The following is a 12,149-nucleotide window of genomic DNA, read 5'->3' on the forward strand; positions in this document are numbered from 1 at the left end:
GATCTCTAGTCTTTCCCATTTTATTGTTTTCCTCTGTTTCTTTGCATTGATCGCTGAGGAAGGCTTTCTTATCTCTCCTTGCTATTCTTTGAAACTCTACATTCAGATGGGAATATCTTTCCTTTTCTCCTTTGCCTTTGGTGTCTTGTTGTTTCTCAGCTATTTGTAAGCCCTCCTTGAACAACCATTTTGCCTTTTTGCATTTCTTTTCTTGGGGATGGTCTTGATCCCTGCCTCCTGTACAATGTCACGAACCTCCATCCATAGTTCCTCAGGCACTCTGTTTATCAGACCTAATCCCTTGAGTCTATTTGTCACTTCCATTGTATAATCGTAAGGGATTTGATTTAGGGCATACCTGAATGGTCTAATGGTTTTCCCTACTTTCTTCAAATTAAGTCTGAATTTGGCAATAAGGAGTTCACGATTAGAGCCACAGTCACCTCCAGGTCTTGTTTTTGCTGACTGTATAGAGGTTTTCCATGTTTGGCTGCAAATAATATAATCAATCTGATTTCAGTATTGACCATCTGGTGATGTCCATGTGCAGAGTCTTCTCTTGTGTTGTTGGAAGATGGTGTTTGCTTTGACCAGTGTGTTCTCTTGGCAAAACTCTGTTAGACTTTGATCTGCTTCGTTTTGTACTCCAAGGCCAAATTTGCCTGTTACTCCAGGTATCTCTTGAATTCCTACTTTTGCATTTCAGTCCCCTATAATGAAAAGGACATCTTTTTGGGGTGTTAGTTCTAGAAGGTCTTGTAGGTCTTCATAGAACCGTTCAACCTCAGCTTCTTCAGTGTTACTGGTCAGGGCATAGGCTTGGATTACTGTGATATTGAACGGTTTGCGTTGGAAATGAGCAGAGGTCATTCTATTGTTTTTGAGACTGCATCCAAGTACTGCATGTTGGATTCTTTTTTTGACCATGATGGCTACTCCATTTCTCCTAAGGGATTCTTGCCCACAGTAGTAGATATAATGGTAATCTGAGTTAAATTCATCCATCCCAGTCGATTTTAGTTCACTGATTCCTAAAATGTCAATGTTCACTCTTGCCATCTCCTGTTTGACCACTTCCAATTTGCCTTGATTCATGAGCCTAACGTTCCAGGTTCCTATGCAGTATTGCTCTTTACAGCATCGGACTTTATTTCCATCACCAGTCACATCCACAACTGGGTTGTTTTTGCCTTGGCTCCGTCTTTTCATTCTGGAGTTATTTCTCCACTGATTTTCAGTAGCATATTGGGTACCTACCAACCTGGGGAGTTCATCTTTCAGTGTCTTATCTTTTTACCTTTTCATACTGTTCATGGGGTTCTCAAGGCAAGAATACTGAAGTGGTTTGCCATTCCCTTCTCCGTTGGACCATGTTTTGTCAGAACTCTCCACCATGACCCGTCCATCTTGGGTGGCCCTACGTGGCATGGCTCATAGTTTCATTGAGTTAGACAAGGCTGTGGTCCAAGTGATCAGATTGGTTAGCTTTCTGTGATTGTGGTTTTTGGTCTATCTGCCCTCTAATGGAAAAGGATAAGAGACTTATGAGGAGACTTTTGAAACTTATCAGGAAGTTACCTGATGCGAGAGACTGACTGGGCGAAACTGGGTCTTGTTCTGATGGGCCATGCTCAGTAAATATCTTTAATCCAATTTTCTGTTGATGGGTGGGGCTGTGTTCCCTCCCTGTTGCTTGACCTGAGGCCAAACTATGGTGGAGGTAATGAAGATAATGGTGACCTCCTTCAAAAGGAGGTCACGCAGTGTCCCCAGCCCTGCAGGAGGCCACCGCCAACCCACACCTCCACCAGAGACTCCTCGACATTCATGGGCAAGTCTGGGTCAGTCTCCTGTGGGGCCACTGCTCCTTTCTCCTGGGTCCTGGTGCACACAAGCTTTTGTTTGTTCCCTTCAAGAGACCTGTGTTAGTTCTGGTGGCTCTCTGGTGGGTTAATGGTGACCTCCTCCAAGAGGGCTTATGCCATACCCAGGTCTGCTGCACCCAGAGCTCCTGCCCCTGCAGCAGTCCACTGCTGACCCATACCTCCACAGGAGACACTCTAAGTTATGTCTCGCTCTGCGATCCCAGGGACGATACTCCACCAGGCTCCTCTCTCCACTGGATTTCCCAGGCAAAAATACTGGAGTGGGTTGCCATTTCCTACTCCAGGGGATCTTCCTAACCCAGGGATTGAACCCAGGTCTACTGCATTGAAGGCAGAATTTTTTTTTTTTTTTTTTTAACCACTGAGCCTCCTGGGAAGCCCCATTCCTTGGTAGGAATCATCATTTCACTCAGAGTGAAACAACCTGTGGTACAATGACCTGAGCACCAGCAGGGGTCCCTTTGCACTTAGTCCTCATGTCTCAGTCTTCTGGTCACAAAGCCTAAGATTGTACTAGTACTGTTTTTCCTCAGACTCAGTTCATTGTATGTCTGTGTGTTCTATACCAACCTGGAAAGATGGTATATTAGTACATATAACATGACCTCCTATGTATTGTGCCTGCCCTGTTTCAGGTGCTATTTATACCCTTCCTCTTATAAAGTATCTAATAACCATTTAAAAATTTTAAAACTGAGCCTCCAGGAGTTGGAGTGAAACTATAAATACAAATTACATGTATCATATAGCCAGTACTGGCAGAGGCAAGGCACTAGCAGTATCATATAGGATGTTTTTAGATACAGCTAACAGAATGACTCATAAGGAGATGTATTTTCTAACGTAACTGTAAATCCGGAAGTGAGACAGTTCTAGGACTGCTTAATTTCATAGCTCAGATGATACCATCAAGAACCCAGGTTCTTTCTTCCTGCTTGTCATCCTTCACAAGTTAGCCTTGGCTTCCATCCTCATTGTTGCAAGTTGGCTGCATCCTGTGCAGACGTGGCCACACCTAGAGCCAGGGGGCAGTGAGAGAGCCTCACTGGTGCTCACTCCCTTTTCTCACACTGGGTTTTTAATGGTCTGCAGCTCTAGATTGTAATCTCACATCTTACAATTCTTTCAGTATTTGATAGTCTTTATGTTACTAGTGACTTAGTGAAGTCACTCAGTCGTGTCCAACTCTTTGCAACCCCATGGACTGTAGCCTACCAGTCTCCTCTGTCCTTGGAATTTCCCAGGCAAGAGTACTGGAGTGGGTTGCCATTTCCTTCTCCAGGGGATCTTCCCGACCCAGGGATCGAACCTGGGTCTCCCACATAGCAGGCAGACGCTTTACCATCTGAGCCACCATGGAAGCCCCAGTCTTTATGTTACTGAACTCTTTATAATGAAAATTTGGAAGAACAAATAACACCTTTAGGAGCTAACTCTGCTTCAATACACACAAAAAACTTTCTTGCTACTTCTTTGATGATACAAGTATTCAGTTCAGTTCAGTTGCTCAGTCGTGTCCGACTCTTTGTGACACCGTGAACTGCAGTACGCCAGGCCTCCCTGTCCGTCACCAACTTCCAGAGTCCACCCAAGCCCATGCCCATTGAGTCGGTGATGCCACCCAGCCATCTCATCCTCTGTCGTCCCCTTCTCCTCCTGCCCTCAATCTTTCCCAGCATCAGGGTCTTTTCCAATAAGTCAGTTCTCAGCATCAGATGGTCAAAGTATTGGGGTTTCAGCTTCAACATCAGTCCTTCCAATGAACACCCAAGGACTTATCTCCCTTAGGATGGACTGGTTGTATCTCCTTGCAGTCCAAGGGACTCTCAAGAGTCTTCTCCAACACCACAGTTCAACAGCATCAATTCTTCGGTGCTCAGCTTTCTTTATAGTCCAACTCTCACATCCATACATGACTACTGGAAAAACCATAGCTTTGACTAGATGGACCTTTTTCGGCAAAGTAATGTCTCTGCTTTTTATTATGCTGTCTAGGTTGGTCATAACTTTCCTTCCAAGGAGTAAGTGTCTTTTAATTTCATGGCTGCAATCACCATCTGCAGTGACTCTGGAGCCCAGAAAAAGAAAATTAGCCACTGTTTCCACTGTTTTCCCATCTATTTGCCATGAAGTGATGGGACCAGATGCCATGATCTTAGTTTTCTGAATGTTGAGCTTTAAGCCAACTTTTTCACTCTCCTCTTTCACTTTCATCAAGAGACTCTTTAGTTCTTCTTCACTTTCTGCCGTAGGGGTGGTGTCATCTGCATATCTGAGATTATTGATATTTCTCCCGGCAATCTTGATTCCAGCTTGTGCTTCATCCAGCCCAGCATTTCTCATGATAAGTTAAATAAGCAGGGTGACAATATACAGCCTTGACGTACTTCTTTTCCTATTTGGAACCAGTCTGTTGTTCCATGTTCAATTCTAACTGTTGCTTCCTGACCTGCATACAGGTTTCTCAAGAGGCAGATCAGGTGGTCTGGTATTCCCATCTCTTCCAGAATTTTCCACAGTTTATTGTGATCCACACAGTCAAAGGCTTTGGTGTAGTCAATAAAGCAGAAATAGATGTTTTTCTGGAATTCTCTTGCTTTTTCGATGATCCAGCAGGTATTGGCAATTTGATCTCTGGTTCCTCTCCCTTTTCTAAAACCAGCTTGAACATCTGGAAGTTCTCGGTTCACATACTGTTGAGGCCTGGCTTGGAGAATTTTGAGCATTACTTTACTACAGTGTGAGATGAGTGCAATTGTGTGGTAGTTTGAGCATTCTTTGGCATTATCTTTCTTTGGGGTTGGAATGAAAACTGACCTTTTCCAGTCTTGTGGCCCCTGCTGAGTTTTCCAAACTTGCTGGTGTATTGAGTGCAGCACTTTCACAGCATCATCTTTTAGGATTTGAAATAACTCAACTGGAATTCCATCACCTCCACTAGCTTTGTTCGTAGTGATGCTTTCTAAGGCCCACTTGACTTTGCATTCCAGGATGTCTGGCTCTAGGTGAGTGGGAGTAATCACACCATCGTGATAATCTGGGTCATGAAGATCTTTTTTGTACAGTTCTTCTATGTATTCTTGCCACCTCTTAATATCTTCTGCTTCTGTTAGGTCCATACCATTTCTGTCCTTTATTGTGCTCATCTTTGCATGAAATGTTCCCTTGGTATCTCTTATTTTCTTGAAGAGATCTCTAGTCTTCCCCATTCTATTGTTTTCCTCTGTTTCTTTGCATTGATCACTGAGGAAGGCTTTCTTATCTCTCCTTGCTAGTCTTTGGAACCCTGCACGCAGATACTTATATCTTTCTTTTTCTCCTTTGCTTTTCACTTCTCTTCTTTTCACAGCTACTTTTAAGGCCTCCTCAGACAGCCATTTTGCTTTTTTGCATTTCTTTTCCATGGGGATGGTCTTGCTCCCTGCCTCCTGTACAATGTGACGAACCTCCGTCCATAGTTCATCAGGCACTCTGTCGATGATCTAGTCCCTTAAATCTATTTCATATTTCCACTGTATAGTCATAAGGGATTATGTACACGTATTAGGTGTGAAAAAGTGTGACAAATCGAACTAAAGTGGACAGTAAAGTCTGTCTCATTCGGGTACGGTTCATAATGTGCCCTGGCTTCAGAAACACAAGCAGCATTAAAGTCTAAACGGCTGCCCCAGGATGTGTGCGTCTTCCACAGCACCGTGGGCTTCTTCCCAGCATGGCACATGCCACAGGGTTGGGCTACGCTGCCAGACCGTGGGGTCTTCCTGTAGGTGTGAAGACAGAGCTTTATCATCTTTGCACCTCCAGCCTCCACTGCAGTGACAGAGCACAGAGGAAGCTCTGTTATGGTGTTTTGAAGAAAATTGATAATGTATATAAAAACATATTTTCTAAAGAGCAGTTTAGTGTAAATAATTTTTATGAAGGCTAAAACTTGCTATGTACGAGCACGTACTTAGTAAGGACTTTTTTACACTAATTTAATTTTTTACTGTAAGAGCCACAGACCGTCAACAAACATTTTTCATTTAATTTTCATTTTTGTCAACACATGTGCATAGTTTTAAAAGTGAAACAGTTTTACAACAACAACAAAAAATCAAAGCAATCTTTGCCCACCCCGCCTCACCTATCCCAGTTTCTACTCCTGTGGCAAATATTTAACTCTTTTAGTTCTTTTTGTTTTTTGGTTCTTATCTTCACGTTGTAAACTAATAAGCTTACTTGCTATTTTTTTAATCGTACAGTTTAGACATTGTCTTAGCCCATTCAGGTTGCTATAACAAAGTATCATAGTTTGGGTAGTTTATGAACAACACAAGTTTATTTCTCATACTTCCGGAGGCTGGAAGTCTGAGACCAGGTCACCAGCATGGTTGGGTTCTGGAAGGACCCTTTTGTGGGCTGCAGAATGCCACCTTCTCATTGTGTTCATGAGTGGAGGAGAGCAGAGAGAGGAAACATGCTAAAGCCTGACTCTTCAGGGGCACTAATCACATTTATGAGGGCTCTTCCTTCATAACCTCATCTAATTATTTCCCAAAGGCCACACCTCCTGACATAATCACATGGTGGTTAGTGTTTCCAAATACGAGTTTCGGGGGAAAACAAACATTCAGTCATAATAGACACCATCTTATTAACTTATAACTATAGAATCCCCTGGAGGCAACCCACTCCAGTATTCTTGCCTGGAAAATCCCATGGACAGAGGAGGATGGTGGACTGCAGTCTATGGGGTCACAAAGAGTCAGACACGATGCACCGACTAAGCACAGCACATCTAGAATGTGAAGTTTAACTCCTTTCATAAGTTTAATTCCTTTCATACCCCTCCTTACATTCTCCCAAAATAGCTAATCCTATAGATTAATTTTTGATTAAACCAAAATTCTATTTTCCAGCATCATGATTGCATAAACAACTATGTTGTGTAGTATACTGTAACTATTTTCTTTTACTGTTACTGTTTTGTTTCCCTGGGAATTAATATTTCCCTCAAATTTTCCCAATTTTGTAAAGTACCCATCCTTTATTGTATATCCTCAAATTCTTTGCCAGAGTATAAACTTCCTAAAATGTTTCAACATATCAAGTAGTCTATGTGATTCATATTTTTCTTGGTTAACATCCTTCTAGAGATTTCTATTTCAGTCTATCAAGCATTTTACTTCATCCTCATTTTCCCATAGATTTTTGTCCCCTCAAGCTTTTCTTTTTCTACTTCCAGTACTAGACTGGTACTTTCTTAGGCCAGTTGTAGAGTCTCTGTCATCAGTCTGGAGATCTTATCCACCACTCTACGAATTCTCATCTGTGTTGGATATCCTGTTACCTGGATCCCATATCTTTCTTATTCTTGGTGTATTTCTTTGCTTTGGTTAATTACAACCTCTAATAGTTCCTTTCTTTCTTTCTTTTTTTGAGACTGGCTTGTCTGAAAAACTATTTATTTTACTTTCATATTTTGATTGATGTTTTGGGATGATGTTTTCAACTTAAAGATTCTATGCTGAAAATCATTTTGAAGGCCTTACTCTTCTGGCTGCTGAAAAGTCTAGTGCCATTCTGATTCCTGGTCCACTGTGTGTGCCTGGTTTTCTCTCTAGAACATACTGGAATCTCCTCACTTTCCCCAGTATTCTGAAATTTTAAGGTGGCCTGCTTTGATGTGCTTTGTTTACTGTTATTTCAATTATTGTGGCAGGCTATTGGTTGGCCTTTTCAGTCAGGAAACTTAGGTCCTTCAGTTCTGGAAAATTCTATTTCTCTGGTAATTTTCTTCATTCAGAGTGAAGAAAGTCAAGCTCTCAAATTAGGTGTACTAGTTTTCTTGTATTTTCTCTCATTTTTCAATCCCTTGTTTATATGTTCTTCATTTAAAAAAAATAAATTTCTTCAACTTTTGTAATAGTTTTAAAAATTCAGGCTATTTATATTTGTATATATTCCCCTTTATATGACAACTTGATCATGCTTTATGGATGCAATATCTCCTTTTTCTTCATTTAAAAAATGGATTACAGTTATTAAAAAGATATCTTGATTTCTACATTATCTCTTTCCTTTTCTTTCTTTCTTTTTTTTTTTTCTATTATTCTTCACAAAGACTTTCCTCCAGTTTCTGCTAATCCTTGAGTTCTTACATATTTAAGAGTGATAAAGTATTACAACACTAAGAGAAACTCTGCATGGAAGGGTTTGCTTTTGGTGGGGTTGCCCAGAGAGTAGCTGGCTATTCCAGGGAGAAACCCTCGAATGTCAATACATCAAGGCTACAGTTCATCAGTGTTTTCCCCAGAGAGGCATTCTCTGATTTCCTGCTGTGGGATGTGGTGGAGAGGAGGGCCTATGCCTGAATTTCAGAGTTGGAAGCCAAGTGAGGACAAGGACTTGACTTTTGCCTCATGCTCTGTTTATACCTGGGCCTAGACTCTCTTTGCTATATCATCTCTAAACAGTGATTCTCCTCATGGTTGAGGGAGGGGTGGTCCCATGCTGTGAGGAGTGGGCAAAGGGACTCATGACACTTTTGTCCATTTTCATTGAATCCTCTTGTTCTCAGCTCACTGGGACCTCCGCGTGAGAATCACCAGATGCTTCTACTCCCTGAGACCTCCTGGGTTCTGAGGTGTGAACCTGCCCTAAGCCCCCGGCCCAAGCCCTGCAGCCCTGGCTCTCTGCCTCCTCCTGTCTGTTCAATTAATCACCACTAGCTCTGATCACTGCTTTTGGAAGTTTAGCTGACCTCTTTCTGCTCTAACTCCTTTCATGCTCTCTTTGCCTTTGTGGGTTGATGTCTCTTTAATTTCTTTTCTGTCACTTTAATGGGGTATTGTGAGGGAGAAGAGAAAATGTGTTTGTGCTTACATACATTTCCATAAAGCCATAACACCTGAAGTCATTTACCAACCCACCTGTGTGTCTCTTGTCCACATTTGGGACAATTCCATTGTCTCCTTGCTGCCCACCACATTTCCATTGAAATGGCCTCCCCTCTTATTTGGAGTTAAATGGGGCAAGGGACAGGGGTGGGTGGGATCTGCATGACTAGGACCCTCACTTTCAATGCAGAATTGGAATGGGGGTGTGTGTCAAGCAACCCCTGCTAGTTTTCAGAGTATCAGACACTACTCTTGGGTCTAAGTAACTCTAAGAATATATCAGAATTTAATCAAGGAGTAAAACAGTAAGCTAATCCTTAAAGCTGCCAAATTTAAAATGATGCTGTATGAGGGAAAAACTCCCACAATGAAACATTTTGGTGCCCATATAAAAGAACAGCCATTGCTCTTTTTAGTACTTTGCCTAAAAAAAAATGGTTTCTGACTATAATGAAAAAGTAGGGTTGGGGGATGGAAAGACTTGAAAGTCCCCCCTTTGCATAAGAACTGCCTGAAATGGTGGTTACTGAGCCAAAAGTGAACCTTCTACTTTAAGCAGTTTGCAGATGAAGAATTTGGATGAGCCGTATCTGTTTCTTCTCCAGGCTGTGTCTGTTTCTTCACAGGCCATCTGCTGGATTCCAGTGGCGGGCACAGTGATCAAGGACTCATGGACAAGGCAGCATAAGAAGAACCACGGCCCCCTCCCCCCAGTCCCATGACGGGGCGGAGTAAGAATCCTGGAGCTGGATTCTTGGCGGACCCTGACGGTTCTTTGCTGAGAGGTTGCCAGGAGACCTGTGGGGATATTGGGAAAGGTACCAGCTGGGACTGGGCTTGCTCCTGGGAACAGAATGTTTTATTCAGCGGGGAAAAGTAGTGTTGGACCATATGAATAAAGACTTCAGATTCTGGGTAGGGGACTGTTTAACTCTCTCCTTCCTTGGGCTCTAAACGCAGCCTAAGGCACTTGGAATTTGGCCCACACTCATCATAATATAGGTGACAATGAAATCTGGGCCACCCCAAATCAATGAATCCTTAACAAGCCACAACTGGCTGTTGGGGCTTGTCTGAAGAATTGTGACGTTGCCAGTTGGGTAAATATCCTTTGTATAAATACACTCAGTAATGGGTAAACTATTTTCTTCCCGGTTAGCAGGTTCTTTATAAGACGGCTCTTGTTTCTACTTGGAGGCTGAAAAAGTTATTCTCCCTAAGCACTTAGGGTCCTGAGGTAGGAACAAGATGAAATGTCTGATTCAGCAACATTTGGTTTTAATCCAGCCCAGGGTTCTGTGGCCAAGGCCTGAGAAGAGAAAGGAGGACAGTAGCAATGTGAAGGTGAGCGATGGTAGGGAGGAGGCATGTGGGAATGGTGGACAGAAAAGTGGTCCTCAAAAGATATATCCAAGTCTTAACTTATAGAACCTGTGGATATGACCTTATTTAGAAAATAGAGCCTTTACAGGTGTAACTATGTTAAAAATCTCAAGCTGAGATCATCCTGGATATAGGGAGCCTAAATCCCCAATGACTGATAGGAATCCTTGTAAGAGAAAGGAGAGGAAGATTTGAAACACGTAGAGAATATAGTCATGTGGAGATGCAGGCAGAGAATTGGAGGGATACTGCCAAGGCCAAGGAACTGCCAGAAGCCAGAAGAGGCAGGAAGAATTCTCTTCTAGAACCTTCAGGGAGAGTGTGGTCCTGCTGACACCTTGATTTCACACTTCCTCAGAACTGCGAGAAAATAACTTTTATCCCACCAGGTTTGTGGTCATTCGTTACAGCAACCCTTGAAAACAAATTCAGTGGGGCAGATCTGGAAAGAAAGAGACAGGTGTAGAAATGTGTAGGCAAGGGCAAGGACAGCCACGGGGACTGAGGCAGGGAGAGACGGGCTGTGTAATAACTCCTCCTCCCCCACCTGTCTTAGTCTGCTGTGGTGGCCACACAAAAGAACATTGACTGGCTGTCTTAAGTGACAAAAATTAATTTTCTGGAGTCTGGATGTTAAAGGTCAAGGTACCAGCATGGTCAGTTTTCAGTGAAAACTCTCTTCCCAGCTTGTAGATGGCCAGTTCCTCACTGTGTCCTCATAAGGCAGAGACAGCAAGTTCTCTGGTATATTTTCTTGGAGACACTAATCCCATCACCAGGGTCCCACCCTCATGACCTGATCTAAACCTAATTATCTTCCGAAGTGCCCACCTCTAAATAACATCTCATCTCCTGCATTTGATTTTTGAGGAGATGCAATTCAATCCATAGCACTCTCCTACTGCATGGATTCCCATCATAGGTCTGGCAACTTAGTAGCTGAGACCGGACAGAACTCTGCTGTATGAAACAGGGAAAACCACTCTTGATTGAAGGATGAATTAACTTGAAGAGAAGAGGTTATGTTAAGAATCAAAGAGGAACGCACTTGTCTCAGGTTCTAAATAACAATTATTCCAACAGTTTGGATGACAGTGAAGGCAGCCAGGGCATCATTCAGTAGCTCTGTGAAGTGGAGGCTGGGAATTATCTTTTAGGGTCCCATTAACTTCCTCTTCTAACATTTTCCTGCCAGGAGGGATTCCTTGACTGGTACACTCCTATTATGAGCTGAATTGAGTCATCCCCAGAACTCATATGTTGAAGTTCTCAGACATCAGAATATAAATGTCTTTGGAGATAGGGTCTTTAAAGGGGTAAATAAGTTAAAACGAAGTCGTTAGGATAGCCTAATCTAATCTGACTGTTTTCCTTGTTAGAAGAGATTAGGACACAGACAGTCACAGAAGAAAGACCCTATGAAGACAGAGGAAGATGATGATCATTTACAAGCAAACTAAAGAGAGACCTCAGAAGGAACCAAACTCTGCTGATACCTGATTTTGAACTTCCAGCCTCCAGAACTTTGAGAAAATAAACTTCTCTTGGTTAGCCCACCTAGTCTCTATGCTTTGTATGGCTATGTCTGAGGAAACTAATGCTTCTTCAAGCCCAGTGCTTCAAACAGAACCTTCCTTGCTCTATAAACAGGCTCATGACTCCAGACCATGTGCATTCTAGCATCCTCATCCCCTTGGCCTGTTTAAGCTTCCAGGAACATGTTGGAATTCCTGTTCATTCATTCTCACCTAACCAACGAGAGTTTTAGCAAGTTATTCAATCTCTTGGAATCTTTTCTTCATCCATAAAACTGAAGATAATTAAGTCTCCCCGGTTGTGCAATTAAATGAATTCACATACACAAAAGTGTAACCAAGCAAGACCCCTATGTGGCCTTCCCGGAACAGGCCCCATCACCTTCCAAGTCCTCCTGCCTCTTTTATGTGGAAAAATTTAGCCTTCTAAGCCTTCCCGGAGTTCCAAAAAGTAAATTTAATCA

This window comes from Odocoileus virginianus, chromosome 31 (genome assembly GCF_023699985.2).
Source record: "Odocoileus virginianus isolate 20LAN1187 ecotype Illinois chromosome 31, Ovbor_1.2, whole genome shotgun sequence".
Classification (NCBI taxonomy): Eukaryota; Metazoa; Chordata; class Mammalia; order Artiodactyla; family Cervidae; genus Odocoileus; species Odocoileus virginianus.